Here is a 20,363-nt window from a genome sequence, read left to right as displayed (position 1 = left end):
ACTTGTACAGAAGGCGATAGTATCGCGTACAGAAGGTATAAAACGGCAGCGCATTGGTGGAGCTGCCGTTTGTACTCAGGTTGTTTATGTAAAAGGGTTTCCGACGTGATTGTGGCCGTACGACTGGAATTAACAGACTTTTGATACGGAATGGTAGTTGGAGCTAAATGCGTGGGACACTCCATTTCGTAAATTGTTAGAGAATTAAACATTCTGGGATCCAGAACACCATATTTCAGACATTGCTTTTCACCTAAAGACTGTGAGCATCAGCGTTTCGGTACAGCTGTCACAGGCGACATTGCATGAAATGAAGGACACACGACTAACGTATCCATTAGGACAGTGATGAGAAATTTGTCGTTTATGAGCTATGGCAGCAGATGATCGATGCGAATGCCTTTGCTAACAGCACGATATCGGCTGCTGCACATATACATCTACATCTACATGAATACTCTGCAAATAACATTTAAGTGCATGGCAGAGGTTCCATCAAGCCAACTTTACAATTCTCTATTATTCCAATCTCGTATACGCGGAAAAATCGAATACATATATCTTTCCGTGCGAGCTCTGATTTCCCTCAGTTTATTATGGTGAAAGTTTCTCCCTATGTAGGTGGACGTCTACAAAATATTTTCGCATTCGGAAGAGAAATTTGTTGATTGAAATTTCGTGAGAAGATTCCGCCGCAACGAAAAAAGCATTTACTTTTAATGATGCCCACTCCAAATCCAGTATCATTTCACTGACACTCTCTCGCCTATTTCGCGATAATACAAAACATTCTTTGAACTTTTTCGATGTACTCCATCAATCCTGTCTCGTAAGCATCCCACACCGCGTAGCAGAGTCCAAAAAAAGCACAGACAAGCGTAGTGTAGTCAGTCTCTTTAGTTGATCTGTTACATTTCCTAAGTGTCCTCCCAATAAAACGCAGTATTTGATTTGTATCCTCACACCATTTTGTATGCGCTCTTTCGAATTTCTCCTGGGCTCGTGACTATATAGATTGTACCATAGACGACAGGGAAACCGTGGCCTGATCAGATGAGTCCCAATTTCAGTTGGTAAGAACTGACAGTAGGATTCAATTTTGACGCAGACCCCACGATGCCATGGACCCATGTTGTCAACAAGACACTGTACAAGCTGGTAGTGGCTCCATTACAGTGTGGGCTATGTTTACGAGGGATGGAGTGGCCTCTCTGGTTGAGGTGAACCGACCATTCACTGGAAATGGATACGTTCCACTGCATGGAGACCATTTGCAGCCATTCATAGACCTCATGTTCCCCAAAAAAACATGGAATTTTTAAGTATGACATTGCGCGATGTCCTGGTGCACAACTGTTCGCTATTAGTTTGAAGAACACTCTGAACAATTCGAGCGAATGATTTGGCCACTTAGATCGCCCGACATAAACCTTATCCTATATTTATGGGGCAAAATCAGGAAATCAGATAGTGCAAAAAGGCCTGCACCGTCAACAATTTCGCAGTTATGGAAGGCTGTGGAAGCAGCATGGGTGAATATTTCCAACGACTTGTTGAGTCCATGGGACGTCACGTTGCTGTACTTCGTCGGGAAATGGCGTTCCTACACGATATTAATAGGTTCACATGATTTTTGTACCTCAGTGTATATCCCATCTGACATGGTAACAAAATTAAACAGGAACAACACTAATGTGCACAGGCGGCAGTTCTATATGCCGTAGATAATTGTAAGTCTAAAGATGTACGGATCCGTCGATGATGCGTACATGTCGAAGCTACTCTGATATCACCCCACGACTTCGAAGTAATATATTTGTTGTTGTAAAATAGTGTAAAATTACAGTACACAGAAAGTAAATACTTTAAAATTGCATGCATATTTTAAATAACATAAGTGTTAGAAATGAGCATGAGGCTATTTCATTGTAGAAGTTCAACAGTTATGAGAAATGTTAAAAGTGTGATAATCTGTGGGTAATCCTTTATTTCCTGTTGGACCCGCCAGTTTCCGTTGGTAAAAACGGAAAATAGAATGTTAACGGCCCGCTGTTATTATTATCGAGGGATTAAAAGCTGAGGATTGGGATGGGGTGGAAATCGGCCACGTACTTTTCTAAGAAATCATCGCATCATTCACCTTTGTCGAAACTATAGATTCACTACATCTTGATGCCCTTTTTGCGTGTGTGTCCAGTGATTTAAACGCAGCACCTCTCTCTGATAATAAAAGTTGGTCACAAAGTAGCGAAGACGACTCTACACATACGGGTTAATACTTCTATTTCGTGGTCGCAAATTGGTCGTATGAACGTAATCACACTATGTCAGCAATGAAATTCAATGTAAACAAAGGCTCTGCTTTTGTTGAAATGGAAAACCTAGTAATTTAATTTGCAGCAACACGGGAGAAGCTATTAGATCTATTAGAGGCCAGAGGGATGGTTTATTGCGTCACACGAGAAAAACTGTGCAGAGCTGAATGTATGGCTGCAGGGGCTCCAACGACACACGCTGGGCGGGAACCACCAAGCAGGGATTGGTACCAAGAAACCACTTTAATACAGTTTACGTAAATTGGCGGCCATATCGAGGTGGGTGTGATTCGTTTCTTCCAAACTGCATTTCACCAAAAGCATGTTGCTAACTCAGTTATATGTCAGCTTCCTCAAAAACGCAACAATATTTGCAAAGGGAAACTGTCATCTAATCATGACGATATTACAAAAAGCGAAATCTCCACAATTTTATTGGTAGATTCAAGAACGCAAGCTAAAATTATTTTAGAAAAAGCACGGTACCAACAGTCATAACCTCTTCAATAAAGCGAAACTCCTAATCTATAAACCCCTAGTATCTACACTTGACAAATAATAACCGGCCATAGTGGCCGCGTGGTTCTAGGTGCTACAGTCTGGAACCGCGTGACCGCTACGGAAGCAGGTTCGAATCCTGCCTCGGGCATGGATGTGTGTGATGTCCTTAGGTTAGTTAGATTTAAGTAGTTCTAAGTTCTAGGGGACTGATGAGCACAGAAGGCCCATAGTGCTTAGAGCCATTTTGACAAATAATACCGGTGAAATGAGCGCCGCTAAACTCTATGGAAAACGGCACTTATTGCCACTGTTGTGCCTTAATAAAAGCTGAAGGCAAATAAAATTATACAGTGTTTTTCGTGAACTGTCACACAAGTGAGCGCCGATTACATAGAGCAAATATTGGAGCCATCGTTCTGACAAACTCTTGAGACAATCAACTTTTCATAAGCTAATGGCACCATCTGCTTTCTGAACAACCACAATCTTTCTGAATAACAGCCAAGGCCATCCGACACTTCACTGCACCTACCGAGGTACACCTAGGTACACACCTCAGGACAGACAACCACTGGCGACCTTACGGGTGCCAGGCGACACAAGGCGAACAATTCATTCGATGGTACGGACCAAGGGGACAAGAGTCACTGTGTATGGTCGTTACAAGTACAATGTTGGATGCGCAAGGCCGCTACTGTGCTCACTCGACAACAGGAAACTTCATTTAGGAAGCGCCACAGTCGCATTAGCCGTAGCACCGTTCTATACCTCGCGCAGCCGTTGTGCGCTTGCGAGTTCGAATGCGGCACAACATTGATGACTTTTTGAGCCGGCACTTCAAGTACTGCCCAAGACAAAGGAGCTAGCTGCCAGTGCGACACAGCCGGTCTCAGCTCTGCTTGGCGCTCAGAAATGCAAAATGCCGTGCGACTCAGAAGTCATCAGTTTTGGAAGTTTAAACGACCTCCACAATACTAGTCTTATCATTGACTAGAACTCCCTGTCCCAGGGTAAATGGACGTTAGTACCGTCCGGTGTTCGGGCCCTTCATGGTGGAGTGAGTGAGGATACGGGCGGACTCTATTAGCACACATTGTAAACTAGACCCTACGTGGTTTTATTACGTTAAATTGGGAAAAATCTCATTAAAAACTATTTGGCAAGCGAGGATAAATACCTTTTAGCACTCAGTCTTCAGGCCACATGTGGCCCATCGGGACCATCCGACCGCCATGTCATCCTTAGCTGAGGATGCGGATAGGAGGGGCGAGGGGTCAGCACACCGCTCTCCCGGTCGTTATGATGGTTTTCTTTGACCGGAGCCGCTACTATTCGGTCGAGTAGCTTCTCAACTGGCATCGGGAGGCTAAGTGCACCCTGAATAAATACCTTTCACTATTATGAAATTCTCTTCCTACATTTAATAATGGAAACTGCACTTGAAATATATCTATACGTTACATACAGCGAAAACATCGTGATGTTAGGAATTATTATTCTGATGTCTGGTGTCCAAAATATAGCAACAAACCGCTATATTCTCGTGTTGTCTCATTCACGGTATAATCGTACAGAATGTCAACAGATGTCCGTACAATAGTGTTCTGCACGGCAGATGGCTCTCCCGTCAATGGACAACCACGTCACCGATGCCTTCAGGGCACCAACGATACGACGTAGTGTTTGCCGGGTAATCCAACACACAATCGCTGTGTATACAGTCACAGATGGTACAGAATGGCTCAGAGATGACACCTACCAGAGCCTTGCGGTACAGGGCCATAAAAAGAATGGAAGCAAGACAGTTGCAAATTGGGGTGTCCCTAAGGCTTAATGTGAATCATTCTAATGTTTTTCGGATGTGGCGACCATTCGTAGAGACCGAAACAACATCGCAAGTACGAGGCAGGGCCGAAAACGTATGACATCAAAAAGAGAGGACTCTTATTTGTCCGTACGGGCACGATAGTATTCGGCCATAATGGCAGGACGCTACGGCCTTTGTACTGTACAGCAAATGGCACCTGACCTCGCAGCATCTACTGCACGTGTTGTATCTGGGTAAACAGTGTACGAAAGGCTTCGGCAGAATAGGCTTTATTGTCGGAGACATTCTGTATGTGTACCTCTGATGCGTCTTCACAGAAGGGACCGTCTAGAGTGGAGTCGTTAACTTGCCACCTGGACGGTCGAGCAATGGTCCAGTTTTCTTTCTTCCTATGCGTCCCAATTTGGTCTGGAGAGTGATTCTAGACGCACTCGCATCTGGAAGGACTTTCATAATCCCAACATTTTGGAAATAGTCCTATATCGAGGAGGATGCTTAATGGTAAGGGCAGGTACTACGTTGACCATTCGAACAGCTCTTTATTAAATTGTAAGGGTGAATCGGCAAGGTTCAACTGCTGTCAGGTAACGCGAGGAGATCCTTGGACCTCATATGCGGTTCGCACAGACTTTGTATTTATGGACGATAATGCTCGACCAGGTAGAGCACAGGTGATTATTGTTTTCTTGCAAACGGAAGATACTGCACGCATGGAGTTGCCTGCTTTCCGCCCCTATATGAATCCCACAGAATATGTCTGGAATGCGACAGGAAGACAGATTGCACCACGTCAGAATCCATCAACCACTCTCCAAGACTTGTAGGCTGCTCAGCAGTAACAAAACTGGGCGTTGCCTAAACATGAGGCTGATGGCATTATTCACAGCACGTACCGTCTTTATCAGGCCTGTACTGCTACCACAGGTGGTCACACTCCGTACTGAACACATTAACCAGATGTCAGAATGCGTGTGCAAATTCGTGAAGTTGAAAAAAACGAATAACATGTTTCATTTTATGTAACTCTCATGAAAATTTGAAGTGGTTTATTTCCCTTAAAGTTTATATACGTAGTTCAGATAGATGGTGCCATGTAACCAGTCGATGTGTTCTCCATACACCCCGCCTTCCGCAAACAGTAGTATTCAATTAACTGTGCATGAAGCCACACCAACAGGCATTACATGTATTGAGTGAAAATAATAGTGTATTGAGAATGGCTAGCTTCTATCTGAAATGTAGATCTCCCAATGAAGTTTAAAAAGGACGACTAATTGCTGCAGTCTATAAATTACAAAAATAAAATTGTCTACCGTTATGCATATTTCATTTGTTTACGTTCTTTATTCTTTGCATTTACTATCATCAGTTTATACTCATTTGTGGCAAAATAGACGCAACCTTGCAAAATTTCCTTTTGTTGCTTTAGTTTTGGAGACCAGTGTTTGTTACTGCTGCGAAAAACTACTTCTGGTATAGATATTAAATATTTTTCTTTCTAGCTCGAAATAAATTGAAAATTGTTTTATTCTGAAATAGTACTTTGACAGGTTCAAGGCAATGTTAATGCAAGCTTCAGCTGTTTTGATTTTACGTAAAGATAAATTTTCAACAATCAATGATGATCGCGCTGTCTTAACTGAAAATCGGACTTCGTAAATAATTTTAAAGTGCAGGTAGTTCATAATGCAGAGCGTGAGAAATGAAAGAAAAGTAATATCAATTACATTAAGATGCCACATGAACTGCCAGCCGTACAAAGCACTGGCCACGTTTGCGTAAATGGGTAGGAGAAGAAAAGGCTACCGTTTCACACTAAGAGCAAATTTTTAAAATTCAGCACTGATAATTAATATTTAACTGTAGTAAACCTTACAAGAAAATGCAGTAAGCCTCTATACATCAAACTGCACACAGATCCACGAGTGCAAGAGAGGAGTTAAGGAACAGGATACAAAATACAAGCGATAAGAAAATAACATGGCGTCTGTTCATGGAATATATATGTATCACCGAGAAACCTCAACCTTCAGTACAATGATTGTGATAAATAATCTTTAATAAGCGTGTATCACTGTTACTACTTTTACCACTAATTAGAGGCCTCACATTTGGTAATGTATATAACTGGTGAGAAATAACTCTGGAAAGTTGCATTAACTGTGGATGGCTTCATGCTTACTGTAATCTAGCGCAGCTATAATTCCAAGCATTCTCACACACGATAAAGGTAATTTATTTAATTATATGGTAAGCCGGCAACAACAGTTGGTCAGTTGTGTTAGGGGAATAAACTACCATTAAAACCCAGAATGTGATTTATAACTGTAGGCAAGTATCGTTCGTGATAGTCCGCCTATGTAGTTGAGTCGCAACCGCGGCTGACTGCCATGTTGACCACCCAGATTCGTTTCCCTGACTGCCAAGGATTTTTCGTTGTTGGGAGACCTGGAATGAGATGTACTCAGCCTCGTGGTGCGAACTGAGGAGTTACTTGAACGCGAAGTAGTTGCAGCAGGTCTCCTAAACCAACAACGAGCGGGAGAGCGGTAGCTGACACTCACACAGTCGTACCATATCCAAATGCCTTCACTGACAGATAATGACGCGGCTCTTCCCAATTGGCTCATCTGTGTCCAAAACGACGGTGTTTATTTTTCATGTCGACTGACGGTATGTCCAAATAGTCTGGCGGTGACCAGCTGTGCTATTGTATTTGGATTAGCAGACAATCTCAGCGTTGAAGCACTCTGTATTTGGATTTTCAGACAATCTTAGCGTTGGACAGCTACTGTATGTAAAATAAAGGCCAAAAGGAGATTTACATTATCTGAGAAATAGTGTGTGAGGTGGCGTCCATGGAGCCAACAGCAACGCACATGCCAGATGTGATGCATCGTCTCAATGAAAATGGAAGGCAGGAATTTTTTCTGGAAGTAATTCACCTCCGCAATCAATAAATTACTAATTCAATCTTAGTTTGTAGAATCATCATTATTCAAAGACAAAAATATCAGTTTCAATATTACTTCAGTGTTAGAACGTTGTGCATATTAAATGCAAACCGACGGACGACAGCTCTTCACTGCCACTGTCAAGTTGGTATTGTTTTGTAACGCTAACAAGAAATCTGAAGTTCCAGGAATGCAAAGTTGCTTATTAAAATGTTTACACACAAAATATTTACAGGATCATACAAATAAAGCCGGTACACCAAGGGCAGAATGCAGCTTGAGTTTGAATGGTGATGAACAATATTCTGGGCAAATTCTCAAATATTTCACACGGAACAGAATTAATATAGAAAATCTACGCATCATCTGCAGAAACAATTCATATTAAGACATGGTCACAGCTATCCCCATATGTCTACTGAACTAATAAGCAGGTAATGAGATTTATCGGTGTGTATTTCAGTGCTGTGAGTACTTATGCAATGAATAGACATTGTCGCATTCTGGTAAAGATCTCATCACCTGTTCGGAATGAAGATGTGGCCTGCGAGGCGCACTTAGGTCATTAACGTCCCATTGGGCTGAGATCTGATAATTTAGATTTAACTGAGTGAAAGGGAGAAAGTCTTCTAGGATACTAAGCAGAGGTAATCTTGGCACGGAGAGCAGAAGTTAGTTGTCTTCATAGGAAGTAAATAAGGGTACAAACAATTCCTTAGTATTGTTAACCGGTGCAATATTAACTGTGAAATGTGAATAATGAAACAAATATTCTAGAAACTGTGCCAATTTTAGATTAAATTTATATATGTATACCAAATGAACAACGTTTTGAAATGGAGATTTTATAGCAAGTGTTATAAAGTAGGAGAAAGTATTTTGGTTCCATGTGTTTATGAAGCCACAGAATTTTCTATTAGTCAGGAGTAACCGACATTCCCCTTGTTGTTCTGCAAAGATGGCTGCTGTTAGCCACAGAAGATGGGTATTACAAAACTGTCCGAAAGGCATAAATACAAGAGTCGAAAATGTGTATTCGGAACACTGATTTTACATTGTAAGAAGAAAAGAATAAAGCGGAATTGCATTATAACTAGCGTTATTTCGTCGTTGCACGTCTTACGGTATTGGAATATCGCGTTAATTATTATACTCAGTTTAACCTGAAACAAATCTCAGGGATAAATTCGTTGGGCGTAATGATGAACAACAGTGATCAAAGTTTGCTTATATCAATGCCTAGTTATATTTTAGTACGACACACCGCCTATGCAAAGGACGACCAGCGCTGGCGAAGTGTGGGGTTAGGTGTGGGGTGTCTACAGTCTCGTCTGGTTTGAATTTATTACTCTCCAAAGCCAACTGAAGTCCCGGGTCTGGCAGGAATTAACTTCGTGTCGTGACTTGGTACCGACTAGTTGCAGTCCAAAGTAGAGTTCGTCGCTGCTTTGCATTCCAAATATAGGAAGGCACCTAGTAAATGTAGCAGCAGTTAGACGTGACGGCTCACTGCTAGCATTCGCAAGTGTACTGGCGGTAATGAGAACTTGCTGGCTCATGCCGAGAAAGGCGAAGGAACATCCTTGCAAACTTTTCTAGAGTTAAGGAAGTCGAGGGTGAGCAGATGAAACAAGGAGACCATAACGTCGAGTGGAGCGAGGAATGTAGGATTCGATCATGTTATCTAAGTAACAGTAAGAAAATTTGCTAACGAACTCTTCCAGCGCTATTAGGGGCCGACTTTTGGAACAATACTGAGTAACATCAATCATTGTTTCTTAGGCCTGTCTGGAAATATGGTATCAGTTTTCCTTCAGCACCCACAGATTTCACAGTTATGTAACTGTTCCTATTAAAATTCGTTCATAAGAATGTACAACGGTCGATATAAAATATATTATACTTATTGGAAATGATAAGTTATGGTAAGATCGATATATCCTATGATATGTTCACACATAAACGCTGCTACTGTTTAAATTTGATTTTGAAGTGTGGTTTGTGTAACACAGTTACCAGTGCGTTTTAGTCGTTCTACAAATGGCGAACTCCTCACGACGACAGTCAGTATACAATCCCAACTCCTTTTGTCTCATCTTGTAATGCTACTTCCTCGGACGAAAAATGAAAAAAGAAAAATTATCAATCAATGCCCCAAAAATTTCCTCAAAACAAGTTCCAAATTCCATGAAAAGTGAACAAGTAACCAAAGTTCCATTTAACACTATTATTTGTATATTAACCAGTAATTGTAACAAGAGCCTTATACTTAGTAATTTATGAACTTATAAAAGAAAGATAGAATCTCAGTAAACTCAAGATCATAGTAAATCGCAAGATCATTATAATTAAAATTAGCAAAGTAGAAGCATCGGTCTCAAAAATAATTCGTGTGAGTATTCTTTGAGAAGCGTGAGTAATGGCTAAGGAAAATTTGATCCATTGTTACTACGTTAAGAGAGTTAGCCGAAGCTGGTCATACTTATTTGACTACTCGTATATGTAGGCGCGGTTAGATTTTTTTCGAGGATTGATAATTGCGATCTACTATGATGCAGTGAAACTTAACATTGATTTTATAACATCGTTTTAGAATTCAGATAGAGGACTACGTTATATTAGACCGAAGTGAACTTTTTAATTAGATAATTAGACCTCAGGTCTAGTTAGGCATTGAACAGTGATAGACAGTTACGTTCATTCGTAATTGCAAATGGACTCTGGTGCATGACAATAGCTTTAAAGCAGACAATTTATAAATTCTACCCCTCCCCCCCCCCCACCCCACCACCACCACCTGGGAAAGCTTCTTCCTCACGGCCTTGTTAGGAAGTGATTGTTATTGTGAAATAAGCCACCCTTTCGTGCAATTTACGCATTTGTAATTCCAAATTACAAAATTGTTTAAAGACATACATTTGATTTTTTGCGTGCTGCGACAATATTTGACTGAAGCGCTCGGCGCATTTACAGAATCTCTTTGACGTTAGGAAGCAATCGAAATGTTGCGACTTATTAGAGATTTAAAATTACAACCAAACTAAGGGGAAGTTGGTGTCGGTGGAACTGAATTGAATTTATCATCAACATTTTAATAGCAACTGTTAAACCATCGAATATAAACGAGCTAATTACGACGAGCAGTGTAATCTTGGTCACAATTGGTGAAGTAAATATCACGCACACGTTGAGAGTTCAGTTCAGCACTGTTTTTCGTAACGTCGTCTTTACCTAATAACAGTATCATCGCTCTACCGACTTCGCTAAGTTTTAGCCAGGGCCGATCAATACTAATCTATCAACTACCAATTAGAAGAACCGGTGACGTTACAATCAGCAGATCAAGACGGAGAATATAACTACATTCGCGAAAAAGGCTTACCTAGCTTTTCTTGGTGTCAAGATAGCAGACCACTCGCGTCCTGCAACGTGTGTTGGCTCAAATGGCTGTGAGCACTATGCGACTTAACTTCTGAGGTCACCAGTCACCTAGAAATTAGAACTAATTAAACGTAACTAACCTAAGGACATCACACATATCCATGTCCGAAGTAGGATTCGAACCTGCGACCGTAGCGGTCGCTCGGCTCCAGACTGTAGCGCCAAGAACCGCACGGCCACCCCAGCCGCCTGCAACGTGTGTCATAAGTGTGTTACTGGATGACGAAAATGGATTCTGGCGAAGAAGAAGTCATTATCTTTCGGAATTCCGATGACGACACATCATCATCAGTCATCATCATTCATCATCATTCATCATCATTCATCATCAGTCATCATTCATCATCATTCATCATCATTCATCATCATTCATCATCATTCATCATCATCAGATCTGAAACCAGATCTGTTTACCAAAGGCGAACTAAATGGTTAAATAAGAGATCTGTGTCCCCCTACGATTATCACAAGTTTGGGTTCAAGTGTATTGGAGAAAAGACTTCTAGTTCCCTGTACAGCATTCTCCTGGTATAGAACAAGGGAAAAGGAGTTTCGTGAGCACTTCACTAACGATGGTCCTCTCTTTTACTGTAACAACATTGATACCAGTAGGATACTCTTACATCTTAAAGGAAAACTATGAAACCGTTGCAATGGTATTAATGGCAATAAAGTATTCAGAGCTCGAATGGGTTGTGTGTGACGATGCAAAGCTAACGGGAGCGCATCTCCGACAGCAGTCAGGGCTATATAAAATATATCTGCTTCTTCTTCCTGTGGGATAGTTGACACGAGCTGCGCTGGGTTAGAAAAGAATGGACAGCTAGAACACATCTGTATCCTGGAGACAAGAATGTTATAAAAGCAAGTTTGCTGAAACGAGAGTCTATCATTTCGACCCGTTTCCACGTACGACTCGGGATAATAAAACAATTCATACAGGAACTGAATAAAGATGGTGAAAGTTTTGAGTATACCAGGGGACACATGTAAAACTTACGCACTTATGTAGTTTTAAATAACTATAATCTTTGTGATAAGGGTAGCTGTAGGAATGAAGAGAAAAATCTTTAAAAATGAACCGAACTAGGTGAAAGATTAGTCGTAAATTTATCATACGTCCTTGTATGTACATTTCCATGCACATAATTATGAGCAGACGTCTTACAAAACATTATAATACATCGGTGTAACTGGTATTTGACATAAGAAAGTAATAATCGTATGATGTTCATGACAATATTTGACTGCCATCAATTGGTTTTAATTTGTAACTTTCGACCGTAATATTTACATTTACGTAATGTCGAAGCGAAGTTTATTGAGAAGTATCAATATAAAATCTAGGAAATCAATAGATGCGAAATCTATAAGTCAGAACGTAGTGTTAGCTTCTTACGTCGCACATCACTAAGGCTGAATTAATCTGTAACTCTGTTTTGCGATTTTAATTGCACTTAGTACTTTATGCAATAAGTTTAACTTGTAGCAGCAATAGATAAATCCAAATTCAAGTTAACAATACGAATTACTTTTGTCATTTAGGAATGCGTATTCGTTTACAAGAGTCATCTTGCACGACTGGCAGAGACAATGGACAACCGGTTATTATCTACGACAATACTGTGTACAAATTATTCAGTAACATGTACTTTAAAACAAATAAAATATTATTTGTAATAAGATATCAAAAGAGCGTCTCTCATTCGTGATTAATCAGTTAGCCTCGTATGGAGAGGGGCATGCCCTTTTGCCTACTATACTTAGAAGTCAGATTCATGGCAAAATTTTCCACAAATACTACGTTTTAGCGCAAAATCAGTACGCAGCGTCAGAATACGGCAAAAAGAACATTCCGCCGCATTCATCCCTGTACTGTTAGAGTGAGTCGAGAAAAAAGGAATACCGGCAGCGGTGCCCGAGCGGTTCTAAGTGCTTCAGTCCGGAACCGCGCGACTGCAGGTTCGAATCCAGCCTCAGGCATGTATGAGTGTGATGTCTTTAGGTTAGTTAGGTTTAAGTAGTTCTAAGGTCTATGGAACTGATGACCTCCGATGTTAAGTCCCATAGTGCTCACAGCCATTTGTGCCATTTTAAAAAGGAATATTGACCAGAGAAATAATATATATGTTCTATCAGAAATCCTCCTTCCTGTTTGCTGCTAGGCTGAAAGAAGCGATCTCTGTGGGACCGCAGAATGGAATCTAATGACAGGCGTACGATTTTAAGACTTATGAGGAAAGAATGCGGTAAAGGGCGTTTTGGGGAACAGAAAGCACCTACATTACAAGAAAGGTGTAGAAGAAAACTATGTTGATGGCTACGATAAATTTACGTTCTGATATGAATATGAAGCTGCATTTACTTTATAGCCACCTCCGTTTCCTCTCCGCAAACTTGGGACATTGCAGTGAACTACAAGGAAAGCGGTACTACTAGAACAAAGAAGAAGTAGGAAGGTGTTATCAGGGGACGTGGATTTCTATGATATTAGCTGACTATTGCTAGTCTATGAAAAGGGACCATATAAAGTTGCAACACATAACGCAATCTCGAACATCACACTTCTGCAGCAAAAGGAAGCCAGTTTAATTCGTGAAATGTGTATCCTGGACTTGCCATGTGGGGAAACTATAATGTTAAATGTTGACAAACGATGTAGTACAATATAATCTGTAACTATTCCATTTTAATATATATTTACCTTCCTGCGCTTACTTTCCTATACTAACATAATACGTTAACTAAATATTTAAACAGAAACTTTGTAAAACCATTGCGTGATACGTAAAATAAGCCTTCAGATTCAAAGCAAGGGGAAAAGTACATAAAAATCGATTATCAGAAATAAAAGCATTGCAAAAAAATATTTTTTTAACTCAATGTAATTTGAACAACATACAGAACTGTCAGTGGTATGAAAAGTTAAAAGCCTCAGACGCTCTAATTAGACCTTACCACTAGCAAAGAAACTCCCAAAAAGAATTATTCATGCTATGTTATTTGGCTTTTAAACTTACCAGGAATAATCGTGTACGAATGGCATGGTAAAAGTGCGAAAAGCGCCTCCTGCTTTACAGTTTTACAAAGGGTTATACATAGTGACTCATGCACCAAGTGTCTCATCAGGACAAGATTTGTATACTTCATAAACCTTCACTGGGAATAAACCTTATCAGAGTGAATGGGTGAAAACAGTGTTTGGATCAAGATGACTCGGCTCAGGAATTGTTCAAATAATGCATTTAAAAATTGTTTCTTGTGGGGCTCCACACCCTCAGTAGGTAATAAGAACGAAAACATGAACCAGACAAGACGTACTCTATTTATAGTTTTCTCCGTTAGCTAAATTCGACCAACAGTCATTTCCTACCACTTCCCATGAGCCCTAAGTTTCACATAACGTTTGACGAAATAGCCAGTGCATAAATATATGAACACATCACTTTCATGTACGAGCGTAACAAAAATACTGTTCTGTAGTATACATATTTACTGGCTATTTGGTTAAATACGCTGTACTGTGGTAAGTGCTCGAATTTAGCTACTAGCACACCAAATAAATAGAATACAGCCTGCTTGGAACGTATTTTCCTTTTTTTAAAAAACACAATACCCGACAAAAAAGTGAAGCATGCATAATGTGTAGGAGTAAACGAGATAAAACTTGACAGTTTTAGAGGATATGTGACGTTATTTCAGTGATTATAAACTAGAGTCAACACTTGGTAATATGAGCTCATTTACTAGTATGAAGTTGTACCCTCTCTGCCGGCCGGTGTGGCCGTGCGGTTATAGGCGCTTCAGTCTGGAACCGCGTGACCGCGACGGTCGCAGGTTCGAATCCTGCCTCGGGCATGGATGTGTGTGATGGCCTTAGGTTAGTTAGGTTTAAGTAGTTCTAAGTTCTAGGGGACTGATGACCACAGATGTTAAGTCCCATAGTGCTCAGTCATTTGAATCATTTGTACCCTCTCTGGGCTGCATGCACTCACTGATTTGGTTGCGAAGGGAGTTAAAAAGTAGCTTTATACTCTCCTAAGCCAAATGGCCCGCAACCGTTTTACCTGATCTATGATATCCTGGATACTGCATGTGAGATAAGTTCGCGACTCAAGTAGTCCTGCCATCGTTTACTGAGGACAAATCTGGGGAATCTTGTAGCCGCAGATACTCAACAGCACGTAATCAGTTCTTAGGTACACAAACCATGTATTGATGGGCATTGTACTGTTGAAAAATGGCACTACAATGTTGTTGTCAGGTCAGAGCTTCTTCACTTGCAAATAGCCGTACCTGAAGTCACACCCAATGAAGAGAAGAGAATGCGCAGCCGTGTTTACAGCAACCTATGCAGATTCCAGCTGCTCTTATACTCCGACCAAAAGTTTGGGATGACACAAACGCTGCAGGATGTCCATTACATGTTTCTACATGGCAGACGCATATGTAACTTGAGTACGATGTGCTTTGTGCACAATATGGCAGTATTCTCTTATATTATCCAGACGTGGTATACAGAATCTTGACGATGAGTATGCCTACTTTCTCGTTCGCACGCAGTCCAAAATCAGGCCACTGTTGCACCCGAATGTACCACAAATATACATACTGCACGATTCGAGCGTTAGGTGAAATGTAGAGTCACAATGAAGCTATTTTCAAACTCAGTCAAGTGCCAATAACACTGTCTCAAACATTTGTGTGCCGCCTCCGCGTCCAGATAGTGACCACTCAACCTCTGACACTGTTGGCACCCCTTAGACACACTATCAAACCTGGTATTAACTCTAACCATGAATAGCACTAATAAAATAAGGTGGCCGTTAGACAAGTATCTGTCACAGAGAACTGTAGCCCCTTTCTTTCTAAAGCACCGATGGTGTGCAAATGTGCGAAGATACATTGACGCCCTGCGATGTCTTCTGAGAGCTTCACATTTTTTGACGGCCATCTTAATATATCCTGATAATGGGCGTCACAAAGAACGACAATACTGATATATTCACATATTTAGTGTTTAACAATACGCACACTCATTGAGTAAACCGACTGATCCCTCACAGGAAATGTGTTCGCAGTTGAGTATATGAACCGCCTTCGTCGGTATGTTAGAATGACGACAGTGAAAATTTGTGCCGGGTTATGACTCGAACCCGGATTTCTCACTATACGCGAATAGTCGTGTTAACATCTGCGGCTATCCGTGCACAAATCACTGCCAGACTCAAACTTCTGTATATCTTCGCCCATGTTTCGCATCCAGTACTCGTACTTTACATATATTTCTCTACAGAAAGAACAGATTTATTCAGGGTCGAGGATCTGTTATTGGCCAATAAATTCGAAATAACAGTGCCTGTTTTATTGAGAGGTACGGTGCACTGCATGTGCGAAGGAACATTGCACCGTACTTGTTAATAATAAAGCCACAGCTATTTCGTATTCGTGATCGTTCACAGTTGTCGTACCATTCGACGGAAGACGTGCAACCTCTGAATGTTGGGTTCTGGGTAAGTGTCAAAGGGCATAAGTGCAACGGTCGTTTTAACACAAATCTTTGTTTATACAGGGTGGTCCTTTGATCGTGACCGGCCCAAATATCTCACGAAATAAGCGCCAAACGAAAATACTACGAAGAACGAAATTTGTCTAGCTTGAAGGGGGAAACTAGATAGCGCTATGGTTGGCCCGCTAGATGGCGCTGCCATAGGTTCTTACATTCACTTCATGAACGATAAACATTAGTAGAATACTCAAGGCAGAGAGTGATTAATAAAATAGCAACAGTTTAACTAATTACGCAGTCACACTCACTATGATTGAAACCAAACAACCAAGCCAATCTCAATGCTCCCTCGAACACAGACCTCGCAAATCATACGTTCTTGGACCACCCAAACAGGGGACATTCCCCCGAGTAACCGTTCCAGCAACAGTGGTGCAGCACGTCTTAATTTTAATAACCAAATGTAGGTACATTTGCTCAAGAGTTCACACAATACACAAGCGAATTTTTCTGGTCATTTCCTCCCGAATAGCACCCAAAAATCGTTTCCCCATCAATATACTCACTAATCATATCAAAGTCACCGATATAGGGAGTAAACACAAGATTCCCGTCGGGTTCCACAAACTCTACGATCGCAAAACCGGATAGCTAGTTCAAAACACCAGACAGAGAAACTTAATAATTGATTCTCCACTCGGTTTGCGTGCGAGGTAAACAGTAAAACATTACCGCCCCGAATCACCAACCCTCGTTGCTGCGAAAATATTGGACGCGAGCCAAGACCAGTATCCCAAGACGTGGGACACAACTGACCGTGAACACAAGTGCTCATGAAAGTCACCGTAGAACCACTCGGAGGTCAGATCGTCGGTGCCTGAAGCAGGTAACAAATACCAACCCACTGCTGAAACAAGATGATCTACGTTTGTCGGTCTCTTCACAATCCATATTGAATTATCAAGCCATGTCTTAGCTGAGAGAAACAACAGTTCCAGGAGCATCCTGCATATTATCTTACTGCGTGCAGATTTTATTTCACATCAAAAAAGATCATTAGATTAGTGGTAGAACGATTGATATTTGAATTTTGTAGAAGAATTCCATCAATCGTCCAGGTCAAAGATCTCATTAGGCAGGTGGTAGCATCAAAAACTAAACCATCGGCATCTGATCCTCCACCATATTGCAAACGCCAAGAAAAGCCCCAATGTCCCTAGTAGCGAGCAAACGTTAGTGTGGAAACAATCACAACACCTGTATGACACAATTTCTCTCGGCATGGTGCCGAATACCGACAACTAACGGATATGCTCGCTGGTGCAAAACGTCTGACAGACAGCAATTAATAATTAAAATTTCACGCGGTTCGCATACAAATAAAAAGCACACATTCCCCTAATTATCAACCACACGTCGTTTCATAAACTCAGAAACTAGCCAAAACTAATTTTCGAAAACGTAATACCATAATGACTAGGAACACGCACGCACACTAAACCCATCGAGGCACCACATGAACATCAGCTTCCCTGTCCATACAACAGGAAACAATTTCTTACTACAGCTAGTAGTATGCAGCCATTCTAGCAATTCACAAGTAAGTAATCACACCACACGAAAGCGAAGCATAGTACTAGAAACAATTACATGTCATAGGAGGATACGGACTAGTGTGAAACTCCAATCTGCCGCGTACAAGGGCGCGATGGGAACCTGTCTCAAGAAGATCCACATAAGTGATTTTAGGCCTCAGTGATTCCAAAAAGGCAACATAGTACTCCAGCTGCTAGGAGCAGCCCATATTGTTAGCTAGCTTACTCCACGTTACGGGTGAAAAGACCACGATCCTGGCAGCTGCTGAGGCTCAAGTGGCAAGAAAAGTCCGACAAGGAGCGTCACATCGACAGAGTGCCGTGCACGAACGGTGGTGGGTTTTTAAAATCCTCGGAAGGATCATTCGCCTGGACAGTTTGGAGAAATACAGATTTGACGAATAAAGAATTGTGCATCTGATGTGAGCTGCTTTTCGATTGTAGTTTATTTTAGCGGACGGGCGTTAGCCAGTTATCGTGGTATCGTTAATACAAGAGGCAAATATTTCTTACAGTATGTTATTACGCTAAATGTTATAGGAAATATTTATGGTATGTAGTACAGATACCACAACTGATGATGCGTCCAAAACAGTCCGCCAAAATGCAGTTTACGTCAAATGTGTAATGATTAACGCGACATATTTCCTGCTCGATTACTTTACATGAAAATAGCTTTGTTAGTGTAACCTAAATTATAACCTGAATTCTGCGTGACAAAAGTTCGTACTCATGTAACATAAGACACTTTCGACCTCCTTAGAAAATTTCTTGGAACTATTCGTTCCCTCATATACTGAGCTATTTACGAAAATTTACTTCATTAATATTTTCGTGTGGCCAAAATTTTCGTACTTGGTTTCTCTTTTGGAAAAATCCCCGGCTTTACTAAAATTCATTGGAAGTCAGAAGCGCCTCTTATTCTCAGTGGCGAAATATATTTCGCGACCAATAGCTTCCTTAGAATAATGTTGCTTGATATGAGAACAATGCTCATCTTAATTTTTAGTCTTTTCCTGAAAGGCGTTTAAAGCCCGTTGACGTAATTCAGTCAAATTACAAGGGGAAAATATCTCCATTCTAAGTTGTTTTACTTAAAAGACGATGTTTATATTACTGTTAATTATTTAAAACATCGATAAAGTATATCGGTAATTTTCGTAAACTATGCATGAACAAAATCCAATATGTGTTTCGTTACTTTCTGATCAAACGGAATCATTTCGTATGCATCAGGATAACATTCTGGTTGAGCCTTATTTCTACATTTTTCTATTTTTTAGACTTTCCATCTCGTAACACAGTGATTTATTTAATTATTTTTTTGATGGCAGTCGTAGTGTCTGATAGTACGTGAATAATCCGATTACCAGTTACCAGCAATTTATGGTCTGCTGCAGAGCTCCAGTAGGCGTGGAGGTACGAAACAATAGAGGGGAAGTGCTCTGTGAAGCTGCGACGATGAAAGCGGCTTCCCGCTTGCATTCAGTAACGGCCGGCCTTCGCTGTTAGTAAGACCACTGTCCACCGGTGTCCCACAACGTCAGACACTCACATTCACAGAGGAACCACATTTGAATACTGTTTTCTCGGTGAGAGGGCTCGAGCGGTGAGTGATAAACTTTGTAAAATAAATTGAGGAGCTACATGAATAAGAAGAAGTGACTCCAAGATCTGTAAAGCTGGCAACTGCCGGGATAGGTGTGGTCATCCCATGCCGCTCTGCCCCACATTCAAATTTTGTCATGTAACGGAAAATGACACGGCGGCCAGTCGGCGACCCATGGTATTCTGAGGGTGATCGCAGAGCTACTTTTATTCACAGGTGGTCAGAAACAGTATGAAAAGCTTGTAAGTATGTTGGAGGGTAGTTTGTGATGATAAGTAATTGTTAAGAAACAAATTCGAACCGTTGCAGCGTTTCCGAATTAATTTGTTGTGAATTCAGTCAATCCGGCCGTTGTACGCGCAAATTAAAGCGGCCCGCAAGATAAAATTAATGTCAGTTGGTCTCACAATATAGACGACAGGGCAGAAAAATGGTTAACTTTGGGCTTGGGTTCGACCCTTACTACCGTCACATGTTCAATTTTCTTATATTTCTTGTTCAGAAACAGGTTTGGTGACATCGTCTGTGGCGGACCGCTTGAATTTTCTCGCATCAGCCTGATTAGTTAATTCCATTGGTAAGCAACTCGGAAACGACTCAGCGTATCGAAT

This window comes from Schistocerca gregaria, chromosome 2, assembly GCF_023897955.1.
Source record: "Schistocerca gregaria isolate iqSchGreg1 chromosome 2, iqSchGreg1.2, whole genome shotgun sequence".
Taxonomy (NCBI): Eukaryota; Metazoa; Arthropoda; class Insecta; order Orthoptera; family Acrididae; genus Schistocerca; species Schistocerca gregaria.
The sequence above is the reverse complement of the archived record's forward strand: the minus strand, read 5'-3'. Positions refer to the sequence as shown.